This window comes from Bubalus kerabau, chromosome 1 (assembly GCF_029407905.1).
Source record: "Bubalus kerabau isolate K-KA32 ecotype Philippines breed swamp buffalo chromosome 1, PCC_UOA_SB_1v2, whole genome shotgun sequence".
Classification (NCBI taxonomy): domain Eukaryota; kingdom Metazoa; phylum Chordata; class Mammalia; order Artiodactyla; family Bovidae; genus Bubalus; species Bubalus kerabau.
The window spans coordinates 60,167,420-60,179,799 of record NC_073624.1 but is presented as its reverse complement, the minus strand read 5'-3'; positions in this window follow the sequence as shown (position 1 = coordinate 60,179,799).

Below are 12,380 nucleotides of genomic sequence, written 5' to 3'. Positions count from 1 at the left end.
CCAGAGATACTGCATTTCTTATGAGCCCTGAAGAAGTGGTCTGCTGATTAAATATTTAACAATGATTCTGGGGGCCAAGGATCAAAAAAGCATTTGCCAATTCCCATAGTGTAAATACTCCCACCATGGCCTATTTCATGCTTCTTGAAGATGAAGTTGGAAAGAGATGTATACAACCAGCTTTTCTAAGCCTGAACAAGCTGGCAGTGGTCTTCCCAGAAGGCACTAGTGGTAAAGAGTCGGTCTGCAATGCAGGAGTCAGAAAAGATGAAAGTCCGATCCTTGGGTCAGGAAGATCCCCTTGAGGAGGGCATGGCAACCCACCCCAATATTCTTGCCTGGAGAATCCCACAGACAGAGGAGCCTGGCAGGCTAAGGTCCATAGTGTTGTGAAGAGTCAGCCATGACTCAAGTGACTTAGCGCACACGCACCACGCATGCAAGCTGGCAATAGGACACCGTTATCTCCGAGATGTTGCCCAAGCTTGCTGGCCCACGGATACCCCTTTAAATAAGAAGATTCTCATATAGTGGCTCTCAGCTTTGGTTGTCATGAGAATTACAGCAGGATTTTTTTTTTAAGTCAGGAAGGAGAAATAAAGAAACCAGCTTCTCCCAACCCCAATTCATATAGTCAGCAAGTATTTTAAGATACAAGTGGCAAAATGGTCAGAATTGCTTTGTATTTTCCCCTCTTCCTTTTTGTTCCTTTTTGTGTTTCCACTTTCTCAGTTCAAGTGCCTAAAGCTCTTATCCATTTCTCATTTTGCTGACAAATATTGTTTTTTTATTCTATTCTAACAGCCCGTAAATTCTATTTTTCTTTAAATTTTTTTCTATTTCCAGTCCTTTTAAAGAAAAAGAAAACCTTTATGTCTTCACTTCAGACTTTGGCTAGTCCGGTATGTAACTGTGTTTCAGTAGGTGTGATTATGAGTACTGTAAGCCAGCAGAGCAGAAGATGATTGTCAGAGAAAATATATTTTATTATACTCACAATCCCAAAAGAGCAATTCCACAGCACATTATGGGAGGCCATATGATAAAGGCTTGTGTGTGTGTGTGCGTGCATGCACACGTGTGCTGGGTCGCTTCAGTCATGTCCAACTGTTTGCTACCCAATGGTCTCCTGGACTGCCAGGCTCCTGTGTCCATGGGATTCTCTAGGCAAGAATGCTGGAGTCAGTTGTCATGCCCTCTTCTAGGGCATCTTCCAAACTCAGGGATCATACCTGAGTCTCTTATGTCTCCTACATTGGCAGGCAGGTTCTTTATCACTAGTGCCACTTGGGAAGCCCCATATGATAAAAGCTTGAGGTAGGTTATAAGGCAGAGTGGTGGGAATCACAAGGAAGCTCTTTTATTGTGGGAAGGAGAAAACAGGGCAGAGTCAGCAGGTTTAGGATTGACTAGTTTGAATATTTTCAGTAGTTTGAATAGTTTGAATATTTCTGTAGCATTGGGACTGTTTCTGGTTATGTGGTACCTGCCTCTGGGGTGAATAGAGCTGATAGACAGTGGCTCAGAGACAGAGAGCCCAAAAACAAAATTTGGGTTGGGAGTGTGGGCTCTGGATTGGCTGGTCTATATTTGAAAACCGTGTCCCCAAGAGGACAGCTTCTCCGAAGGTGGGTGGTGGGGGTTGACTAGGAAGGTAGGAGGTCAGGGCAAGGTGACCAAAGCTGTTATCAGGTTGCCCAGAACAAGGCATGCCCGGCATATGCCTCTAGAAGGAAATGGCAAACCATTCCAGTATTCTTGCCTGGAGAATCCCATGGACAGAGGAGCCTGGCAGCCTATGGTCACATTGAGTTGGACACGAGTGAAGTAACTTAGTACACACGGCATATGCCTATAGGACAGATGTTAAAGCACCAAGTTTACAGAAGCTAGAAACATAGTTACTACAAACTCAGGGTGAGATATATATTACTTACAGTCCCTTTCTCTTGAATTTTATGAGTAGATACATTTTAAGGCAAATGACTCTCTAGTTGGTAGTCTTTAATATGTTATTATCAGCATCTAAAGTATTATTCAGTTCAACAAAATTCTGAGTTCTTATTGCATGCCAGACAGAATGATAAGCTCTAGAGATGGGAGAGAAGTGTTCCAGGAAGAGGGAGTGATGGAGGAAGAATGAATATAATGCAGTTTTGGCCATCCTGCTCCTTCCTATCTAATGGGAGAGACCAACATGTAAACAGCTACCTAGGAAGCAAAGCAGAATAAATTGAGGCTTAGAGAATCTAAAGGAAGAAGATTTAACAGGTAATCCCTGTGGGATGGTGATTGTCTCAGCTCATCTTTGACAAGAACTGTGTGGAAGACAATTAAAAGTGAAAATCACTCACAAACCCCAGAAATGTATATTTTTCTGTGGTATTGATTGAAAGGAGGATAATTTTATCAGTATATCAGCCCTCCAAGTAGTATGCAGGGTGTTTTTGTTCTGAAAATTAAAGAGCTTAACTTGTAATTTTGTCTAGGATGAAGGTTACTTTCTCAACCTGGGGGTCAGCTGCTGGAATGATGGAGGGCTGGTTGAAACAGTTAGAATATGTTGACAGATGTAACAGAAAAACAGCCTCGTGGTAATTTAAACCATAAAGATAAGCATTGCTCCAGAGGTGGGTGGTCCCAAGGTCGATTTGGCATTTGTGGCAGAAGGAGAAAATGGGCATAACTTTTTGTAGCTCCTCCCACCTACAGTCTGAGCCTTTACCACCTCTTGAGTCTAAACTGTCTTCTTCTTTCTTGAACTAATAGAATGAGGCAGAATTGTTGGACAAGTTTTGAGACTATGCTTCAAGAGACTTTATACACTTTCACTGCTACTCTTAAATTCCAAATAACCATAATAAGCCTGGACTAATTTACAGGAGGATGTGAGACCGTATGTTACAATAGAAATGGGCCATTTCAGCTGTTCTCTAGGTGTTCTCCCCACCTCTGCCTATAAACCAACTCTCCACTGACCTGGCAGCTGACCATGGATGCATGAATCAGACCAGCTGGGTTCAGAAGACCCAACCAGCTCAGCCCAGCCCAAATCTCCACCTATAGAATCTTGCGCTAAATAAATGGTTATTGTTTTAAGCAACATTTTGCAGGTATTGTTATTTAGATTTAGCAAGAGCTAGCAGATAATGGCACCCCACTCCAGTACTCTTGCCTGGAAAATCCCATGGACAGAGGAGCCTGGAAGGCTGCAGTCCATGGGGTCACTGAGGGTCAGACAAGACTGAGAGACTTCACTTTCACTTTTCACTTTCACGCATCAGAGAAGGAAATGGCAACCCACTCCAGTGTTCTTGCCTGGAGAATCCCAGGGACCGGGAGCCTGGTGGGCTGCCGTCTATGGGGTCGCACAGAATCGGACACGATTGAAGTGACTTAGCAGCAGTAGCAGCAGATATAGCATCTTCACAATGTCACCAGGAAGTAGGTTCTTTCTACTTTTCTCTCCTGCCATCAACTGTATATCATTAGCAGTAACTCCATGACAGCTAATGCATGGCCACTGCAGCTTAAAGCATCACATTCTTATGCTTGCACCATGATTGAAAGACGGAAAAGAGGCAAAAAAAAAAAAATGAGGGTCTCCCTTACCAGTCCAGCTTTTTAACCAGGAGCATAAGCTCTCTCAGACAGCTCCTAGCTGATTTCACTTTGCGTCTCACTGGCTGTGACTGATTCGCATAACCTCCCTAGACAATCTTTGGCAAAGGAAAATGAGATAGTGTATATAATGTCAGTATATATTTATGCGATGTTTGGATTAATTAGGATTGTTTTATTAAAAAATTTTTTTCTGTTTTTGCCTCTCCTTGCCTCTAACTATAGTCTTTAATTCACTACTTTCTGGACAGGATCAAGTTCAGTCTAAAAAAGTTATAAGATGAAGTGAGCATTGAAGGTGGGAAGAGATACTATTTAGTAAGCTGGCTCTCAGTGACAGGAAGGATTTCTTATGTTATAGGAGAGAAAAATAAGTTGTGAAAATGTGTGCAGTCTGAGAAAATGAATCATAAAACTTAAGAAGAGTCTATATACAATGAAAGTCAAGTGAGAAGACCAGTAGACAGGAAGCTAAGAGAATTGAATCCATTTTATATTTGTCATTGGCATATGATTGGTTTGACATATGACTAGCATTTAATTTCAAAACAAAAACACATATTCTATTAGATATGCTATCTTATAGACTTCCCCGGTGGCTCAGGCGGTAAAGCATCTGCCTGCAATGTGGGAGACCTGGGTTCAATCCCTGGGTTGGGAAGATCTCCTGGAGAAGGAAATGGCAACCCACTCCAGTATTCTTGCCTGGAAAATCCCATGGACGGAGAGCCTGGTAGACTACAGTACATGGGGTTGCAAAGAGTCGGACACAACTGAGCAACTTCACTTTCACTTTCACTTTCATGCTGTCTGAAGGGGATGACAGAGGATGAGATGGTTGGATGGCATCACTGACTCGATGGACATGAGTTTGAGCAAGCTCTGGAGTTGGTGACGGACAGGGAAGCCCGGCATGCTACAGTCCGTGGGGTTGCAAAGAGTTGGACACAACTGACCGACTGAACTGATGCTGTCCGAACATGCTAGATGAGCTGACCCAGGCCTCAGAGTGAAGCATGTGACACTGCAAAAGTTACCTCAAGCATTTGATTTGTGTGTAGACATCTACGGAGAAAGTTTTAGTGTGCATACACTTTTAGGGCCAGAAAGTTGGGAGAACAGTATTTTATGTGACAAGAAATCCAGCAGAGAACATCCAACTCATAAGATCATTAACTTGTTGGGTACCTTTAAAGTTATCGTTCTGGTAGTAGAAAATCTATACAACACAGTTACTTGTTTTCTTATAGTAATATCCTTGAGAATCAGATAATCTGAATAAGGCTAATATGCAGTGTTATTTAAGAAATAACCTATAATTGGGATTCCAATAGCTTGCAACTGAGCTGTAGCAATTTTTCTATAAGAAGCTGTCAAAACAAGGAGTTTTCTATCACCTGTGGAGCAAAATCAAATACTCGGAGGCAAAGGAACTCACAAGAGCATACATTACATCTTGTTTGGGTTAAAATGAATATTCCCCTGCTGAATGCTTTTAGACAATCTGCCACCCTGGTGTGAAATGTGGGCACAGTTAGTAGACTGTGTTTATAATATGAAATTAAAAGTAATTTGATTGTGATTGAATAACAAAGCAAACAAGGAGTTTAACCCCGGAGAAATCTTAGAGGGGCTGTGATGATATGTCTTTGATACTTGAATTGAATGTAAGAAAAATTAAACTCTTCTGTGTCCCATGGTTGATACCTTTTGAAAGAACAATGGAGAACGAGAATGAAAGGAAAAGGGAGGAAGGAAGAAAAAGAAAATAAAAATATGAATAATCAGGAAAGTGTAGGTCTGGAAGTCAAAACAAAGTTTGAAGAACATATATTTGGGCTCCATATAAGAAACAATTTAATGAAATTTCAATCTTGGCCTCAATGGGAACAGGTTTCCTGGGGAAGTCAAGGGATGTATATGACTTGACGTATTCAAGGAAAAGGTACTATGGTCATTTGGAGCGTTACAAGTAATTCTCTTATAATAGATGGGGGTTCAACAATGTGATATTTTACATCCTTTCTAAACCTGAGAAGATCTGAGTTTCCATATATACAGTACTGATTTACTTAATTATCAGGACCTGATCTAGTCAAAACTATACATGAGCTGATAGCTTTTGCACCCAAATTCCTACTTCTTTCTTTCTGTATATCCATCACTTTATTTCAGTGTCCCCTTTCCTCTCTGTACCAATTCTCCCTGTAGCTTATCTCATACCAATATACTCACAACAATCACTGTCTCCAAAGCAAGAACAAAAAGGAATATAATTAACTCACTGCATTTTTGTGCTGGAGATTCAATCCAGTGATTTTCCCCCACCAAATGCAGTCCCATTCTAAATGGACTATAGAAGAAACGCAATGCTTAGAACAAGGGAATAAGAGATTCACTGAGTATGGTGTTCCAAATGTCAGCCTTCCTGACATGTGTCTCTGCTTACAAAAGAAACCTCCTTTTTATCCCTTGAGGCATGTGGTTGACCACCCACAGTTGAAGTCCTCCCTATCAAAAGCTGAAGAATAGTTGGCAGTCATACAGAGGCTGCCGCTGATGAGAACTTTGAGTTTGGTTGTACAGATGGAGTAATAGCATAAGCACCTCTCCTGCTCCTTGTTTGAGGTAAACAACTATGACTCCAGGATGCTTTGGTAAAGGTAGTTTGTGCTTGATTTATACTTACTGACACATCTAATAAATAGTATAAAAACTTGCAGACAAGAGTGCTCTGTATGCCACCCAGCTTCTTGGAAAAAGAACATCTATTCGGGTTCTTTGTAGATCTGCCCTAATTACATACAAATGGTATCATTTTGCCAGATATTCATGACCACGTGTGAGAAGAACACACCTTATCTCAGGACCATATAAATGAAACTCGCCCCAGTGTCTTAGCCAAGTCTCATCACCTCTTGCCTGGATGCCTGCAGTAAAGTCCTAACTCATTCCTCTGCAGTCCAGTCTCTCATGCCTCTAACCACCTGACTAGAACACCATGGATCATGTCACTTTCTGCCTACAAACCTCCAATGTCACTCTGTAGCCAGAAGAATCAAGTCCAGACCCCTCAGCCTGCTACACATTAAGGTATCATATAAATCTTATTTTCCTAACAGTCCCAATTGTAAAATATTTCCCTATTGTTTACTATATAGCTTATTATATTTTCCCAGAAATGTGAACAATTGCCAGCTGGACTCTCATTCCTGCAGAAGCACTGAAAAAAAAAAAAGTTTTGTTAAGCTGTGGGTCTCTATTATTTTTAGAAAGTTTGATCATAGTACTTAAGGGGGAAAAGAAAGCCCTTTATGATGAATTCCTTTATCATTTCCTGCCAAATATCACTTCTTTCACCTACATATATACCAAAGTTCAGGCACTCTTCACTCTTTTGCTAAACATAAATAAATAAATTAATAATAATAGTAATAATAATAAATATCTCTTTGCATTTAGCATAAAATCCAGAAATGCTAACATCCCACAGGGCCTTACATGATCTACATCCTTTTCATTCTACATATAACCTGGGTTCCAACCACACTAATTTTTTTTTTAGTTCCTCAAACCCTCGACATTTTTTCTGCTCAGGACCCCTCCCCAAACACCTTCTCTCTATATCATGCATGCATGCGTTGCTTCAGTGCAACCGAACTAAGTTGCTTCAGTTGTGTCTGACTCGGTGCCACCCTATGGACTGCAGCCTGCCAGGCTCCTCTGTGTATGGGATTCTCCAGGTAAGAAAACTGGAGATGATTGCCGTGCCCTGCTCCAGGGGATCTTCCCAACGGAGGGATGGAAGCTGCATCTCTTATGTCTCCTGCGTTGGCAGGCAGGTTCTATACCACTAGTGCCACCTGGGAAGCCGTCTCCCTAATACAGGTCAGACTAATTCTAACTCATCCTTTGAACTCAGGTTAAACACAGCTTCCTCAAAGCTGTCTTCTCTACTACTCACTTAGATTTCTTTCAGGTTTCCTTGAAAGCACTTATTATCATTTAAAATTCTAATGGAATTTGTTGGATTATTTGTGCTTATCTCCTCTTTGAGGACAAGTTTCAAGTATCTATCCAATTGCTAACTAATATATTTTTGAATGAAAAATGATTAGATGCTGAAGAATGAGTTGTAATTCAAAGCCAGCACTGTGAACACCTCCTTTTTCTTTTTTTCATTGCTTGGTTTAGATATGCTTCAGTCTTTTCCAAAATTGGATATATACCACAAAATCTTTCTTAAAGCTGAAGAGTTTTAAGAAATTTCTTGGGAAAATCATTGACGCTTCCATATCTAAACAAGTCTAGTTAATCATTTAACCAAGATTTTCATAAATGGTCATCCATTAAATTGCTTTATAAATAGGTTGAATAATAATATTTTTGAAATCAACTTGTATAGTTAAGTATAAACAGTACATATTGTTTATATTTTAGATGTTTTAGAGTTGAGCATTTAAATATGTTATATGGAGAACCCCAGATATACACTTAGAGTTGTCTGTCTGGAAATTTTATTACAGGATAACAGTGATCCTTGTGTTTGCTCTCTAATGAATAGAATCAAGATAGAGGAAAGATGAGTAACTGGCACTCTCAAACTTTAACCTATGATGCAGAGATTATAGTACCTACCATATAGTGTTGTGAGGATTAATTAAAATAATATTGGAAATACCTAGAAAATGCTGTTACTTAGCAGGCATGTACTATTAATAAATAGCAGCTACTATTCATATTTACTATGCTTTTATTATTTTCACCATGCCTCTTAAAACCATATGTGAACAGTGCTGTAATGGAACTAAAAAATCAAAGAGCAATGAATTATATTGCTGGGATGGTCATTTTTGTGCAACTGAAAAAACTTTAAAAGCTCCCCATTGCCAGTGACTCCCCATTGCCAACTGGATAAAGTCCCAGTTTTCTCACAGAGCTTTCCAAGTACTTCACAGACAATGGTCAAAGAACACAAAGACCGAAGAGAAAATACAAAAGGTTGATAAATGCCAAATTAAGATTTGGCATCACTGGTACTCAAAGTACTATAAATTAAAACAATGGCATGCTAAAATTCACTATTAAATTAGCAAAGTTAATTTGTAATAATTTTGTGATAATATTTACAGTGAGTGAAGATTCAATAACAGGGAGACTTTTATGCTACCTCTGGCAGAAGAATAAGTCATTAAAATAATTTTGAAAAAATTAATAATGTATATCAGGAACCTTAAAAGTGTTCTTAACTTTTTTCCAGTCATTTCATTTATGACAATAATAATTATTAATATTTGAGTTAACTGCTATTCATCTGTATTTTCTATTGATAAATAAAACCAAGAAAAATAATCCAAAAATTAGACAAAATATTTATTCAGAAAATGGCCATTACAGCACTATTTTTAATGTCAAAAACTTTTTTAAAAATCCATCCGCTAAGGAAAGGTTTCATTCATTATAATAGATAATGATTCAACCATTAAGATTACAAAGAATGGGTAACATAGAATTATGGATTAGTTACAATGTTATTTGTAAAGAAAATGTATATAGAACTGTAGGCATGATTTAATTTAATGTCAGCTATACAAACCAAGGTAAACTATTCAACATCATAGTAATCCAAGTTTATGCCCCAGCCTCTAATGCTGAAGAAGCTTAAGTTGAACAATTCTATGAAGACTTACAAGATCTCCCAGAACCAACACCAAAAAAGACATCCTTTTCATCACAGGGGACTGGAATGCAAAAGTAGGAAGTCAAGAGATGCCTGGAATAACAGGCAAGTTTGGCCTTAGAGTACAAAATGAAGCAGGGCAAAGGCTAACAGAGTTTTGCCAAAGAATGCACTGGTCATAGCAAACTCTCTCCCAACAACACAAGAGATGACTCTGCACATGGACATCACCAGATGGTCAGTACTGAAATCAGATTGATTATATTCTTTGCAGCCAGAGATGGAGAAGCTTTATACAGTCAGTAAAAACAAGACCTAGAGCTCTGATCATCAGCTCCTTATTGCAAAATTCAGGCTCAAATTGAAGAAAGTAAGGAAAACCACTAGGCCATTCAGGATATGACCTAAATCAAATCCCTTTTGATTATACAGTGGAAGTGATGAATAGATTCAAGGGACTCGATATGGTAGACAGAGTGCCTGAAGAACTATGGATGGAGGTTTGCAATGTTGTACAGGAGGTGATGGCCAAAACCATCCCCAAGAAAAAGAAATGCAAGAAGGCAAAGTGGTTGTTGGAGATGCCCTTACAAATAGCTGAGAAAGGAAGAGAAGTGAAAGGCAAAGGAGAAGGGGAAAGATATACCCAACTGAATGCAGAGTTCCAGAGAAAAACAAGGAGAGAAAAGAAAGCCTTCTTAAATGACTAATGCAAAGAAATAGAGGGAAACAATAGAATGGAAATGACTAGAGATCTCTTTAAGAAAATTGGAGATACCAAGAGAATGTTTCATAAAAAGAGAGGTACAATAAAGGACAAAAACAGTATGGACCTAACAGAAACAGAAGAGATTAAAAAAACTGTTGCAAGAATACACAGAAGAACTATACAAAAAAGCTCTTAATGATCCAGTTAACCATGATGATGTGGTTACTCACCTAGAGCAGATATCCTGGAGTATGAAGTCAAGTGGGCATTAGGAAGCATTACTACAAACAAAGCTAGTGGAGGTGATGGAATTCCAGCTGAATTATTTCAAATCTTAAAAGATGATGCTATTAAAGTGCTGCACGCAATATGCCAGAAAATTTGGAAAACTCAGCAGTGGGCACCAGAACAGGAAAAGGTCAGTTTTCATTTCTGTCCCAAAATGCCAAAGAATGTTCAAATTACAGTACACTTGCACTCATTTCACATGTCAGCTAGGTTATACTCAAAATCCTTCAAGCTAGGCTTCAGCAGTACGTGAATCAAGAACTTCCAGATGTACAAGTTGGATTTAGAAAAGGAGAGGAACCAGAGGTCAAATTGCCAACATACACTGGGTCATAGAAAAACCAAGAGAATTCCAGAAAAACAGCTACTTCTGCTTCATTGACTGTGCTAAAGCCTTTGACTTTGTGGGTCACAACAAGATATAGAATATTCTTAATGAGATGAGAATACTATTACCTGCCTCCTGAGAAGACTGTATGTAGGACAAGAAGCAACAGTTTGAACTGGATATGGAACAATGGAGTGGTTCAAAATTGGGAAAGGAGTATGTCAAAGCTGCATACTGTCACCCTGCTTATTTAACTTCTATGCAGAGTACATCATGCGAAATGTCAGGCCAGGTGAAGCACAAGCTAGAATCAAGATTACCAGGAGAAACACCAACAATATCAGATATGTAGATGATACCACTTTAATGACAGAAAGTGAAGAGGAACTTATGAGCCTGTTGATGGGGATGAAAGAGGAGAGTAAAAAAGTTGGGTTAAAACTCAATATTCAGAGGAGGAGCCAAGATGGCGGAGGAGTAGGACGGGGAGAACACTTTCTCCCCCACAAATTCATCAAAAGAGCATTTAAACGTCGAGTAAATTCCACAAAACAACTTCTGAATGCCGGCAGAGGACATCAGGCACCCAGAAAAGCAGCCCAACTCTTCAAAAGCAGGTAGGAAAAAAATACAAAAGACAAAAAAAGAGACAAAAGAGGGAGGGACGGAGTTCCCTCCCGGGAAGGGAGTCTTAAAAAGAGAGAAGTTTCCAAACACCAGGAAACCTTCTCACTGCCGAGTCTGTGCTGAGCTTTGGAAGCACAGAGGGCAACATAAAAGGGAGGGGAAGAAAAAAAAAAAAAAACAATTAAAAATCACAGATTGTGAGCCCTACAGTAACTCCCCCAGCGGAGAAGCAGCGCAGACGCCTGCACACGGCATTAGCAAGTGGGGGCTGCACAGGGAAGTGCGGCGCGGGCTGTGTCCCTTAGAGTAAGAATCGGCCCCAATGTCCTGAGCGCTATCTGAGCGAAATAATTTGGGCTAGCAAACCAGACTGTGGGATATCTACCATGTGAAAAGCCAGCCCTAACCTAAGACACCGCCAGGCCCGCGCACAGAGCAAAGGACTGAACAGATAGCCGGCTGCAGACCTTCCCCCTCCGGTGACAGGCAGCCAGAGCCGGAAGGGGGCAATCGCAGCCCCAGAGAGACACTATCTATAAAACTGTAAGCAGGCTTCTTTGCTAACTAAAACTTCTTGGGGGTCTGGACGGTCAACAGCTGCCTGAGAAGGTGCGCCGGTTTTACACCCAGATAACCGAGTGGCAGGGAGGCGATAAGTCGCAGCATTGGCACCCGCCAAACACCTCATCACCTGAGCTGCTCGGATCTGGGAAGAACACAAAACGCAGGCCCAACCGAGTCTGCGCCTCTGAGGACTACCCGAGTGCCTGAACCTGAGCGGCTTGGACCTGGGAGCTCAGCCCAGGGCCGGCCTCTGATTGTTCCCGGTGGAACAACCTAGAGCCCGAGCAGTGTGGGCAGGGAGGCTACACGCGCCGTGAGCGGGGGCAGACCCAGTGTGGCTGAGGCACTGCGAGCGCACGCCAGTGTTATCTGTTTGCAGCATCCCTCCCTCCCTCCCCACAGCGAGGCTGAACAAGTGAGCCTAAAAAAAAAAAAAAAAAAATAGTGTCCTCAACCATCCCCTTTGTGTCAGGGCGGGAACCAGACACTGAAGAGACCAGCAAACAGAAGAAACTATAACAGAGAGAAACGCCTTGGAAGCTACAGGCCATAGATTAAAACCC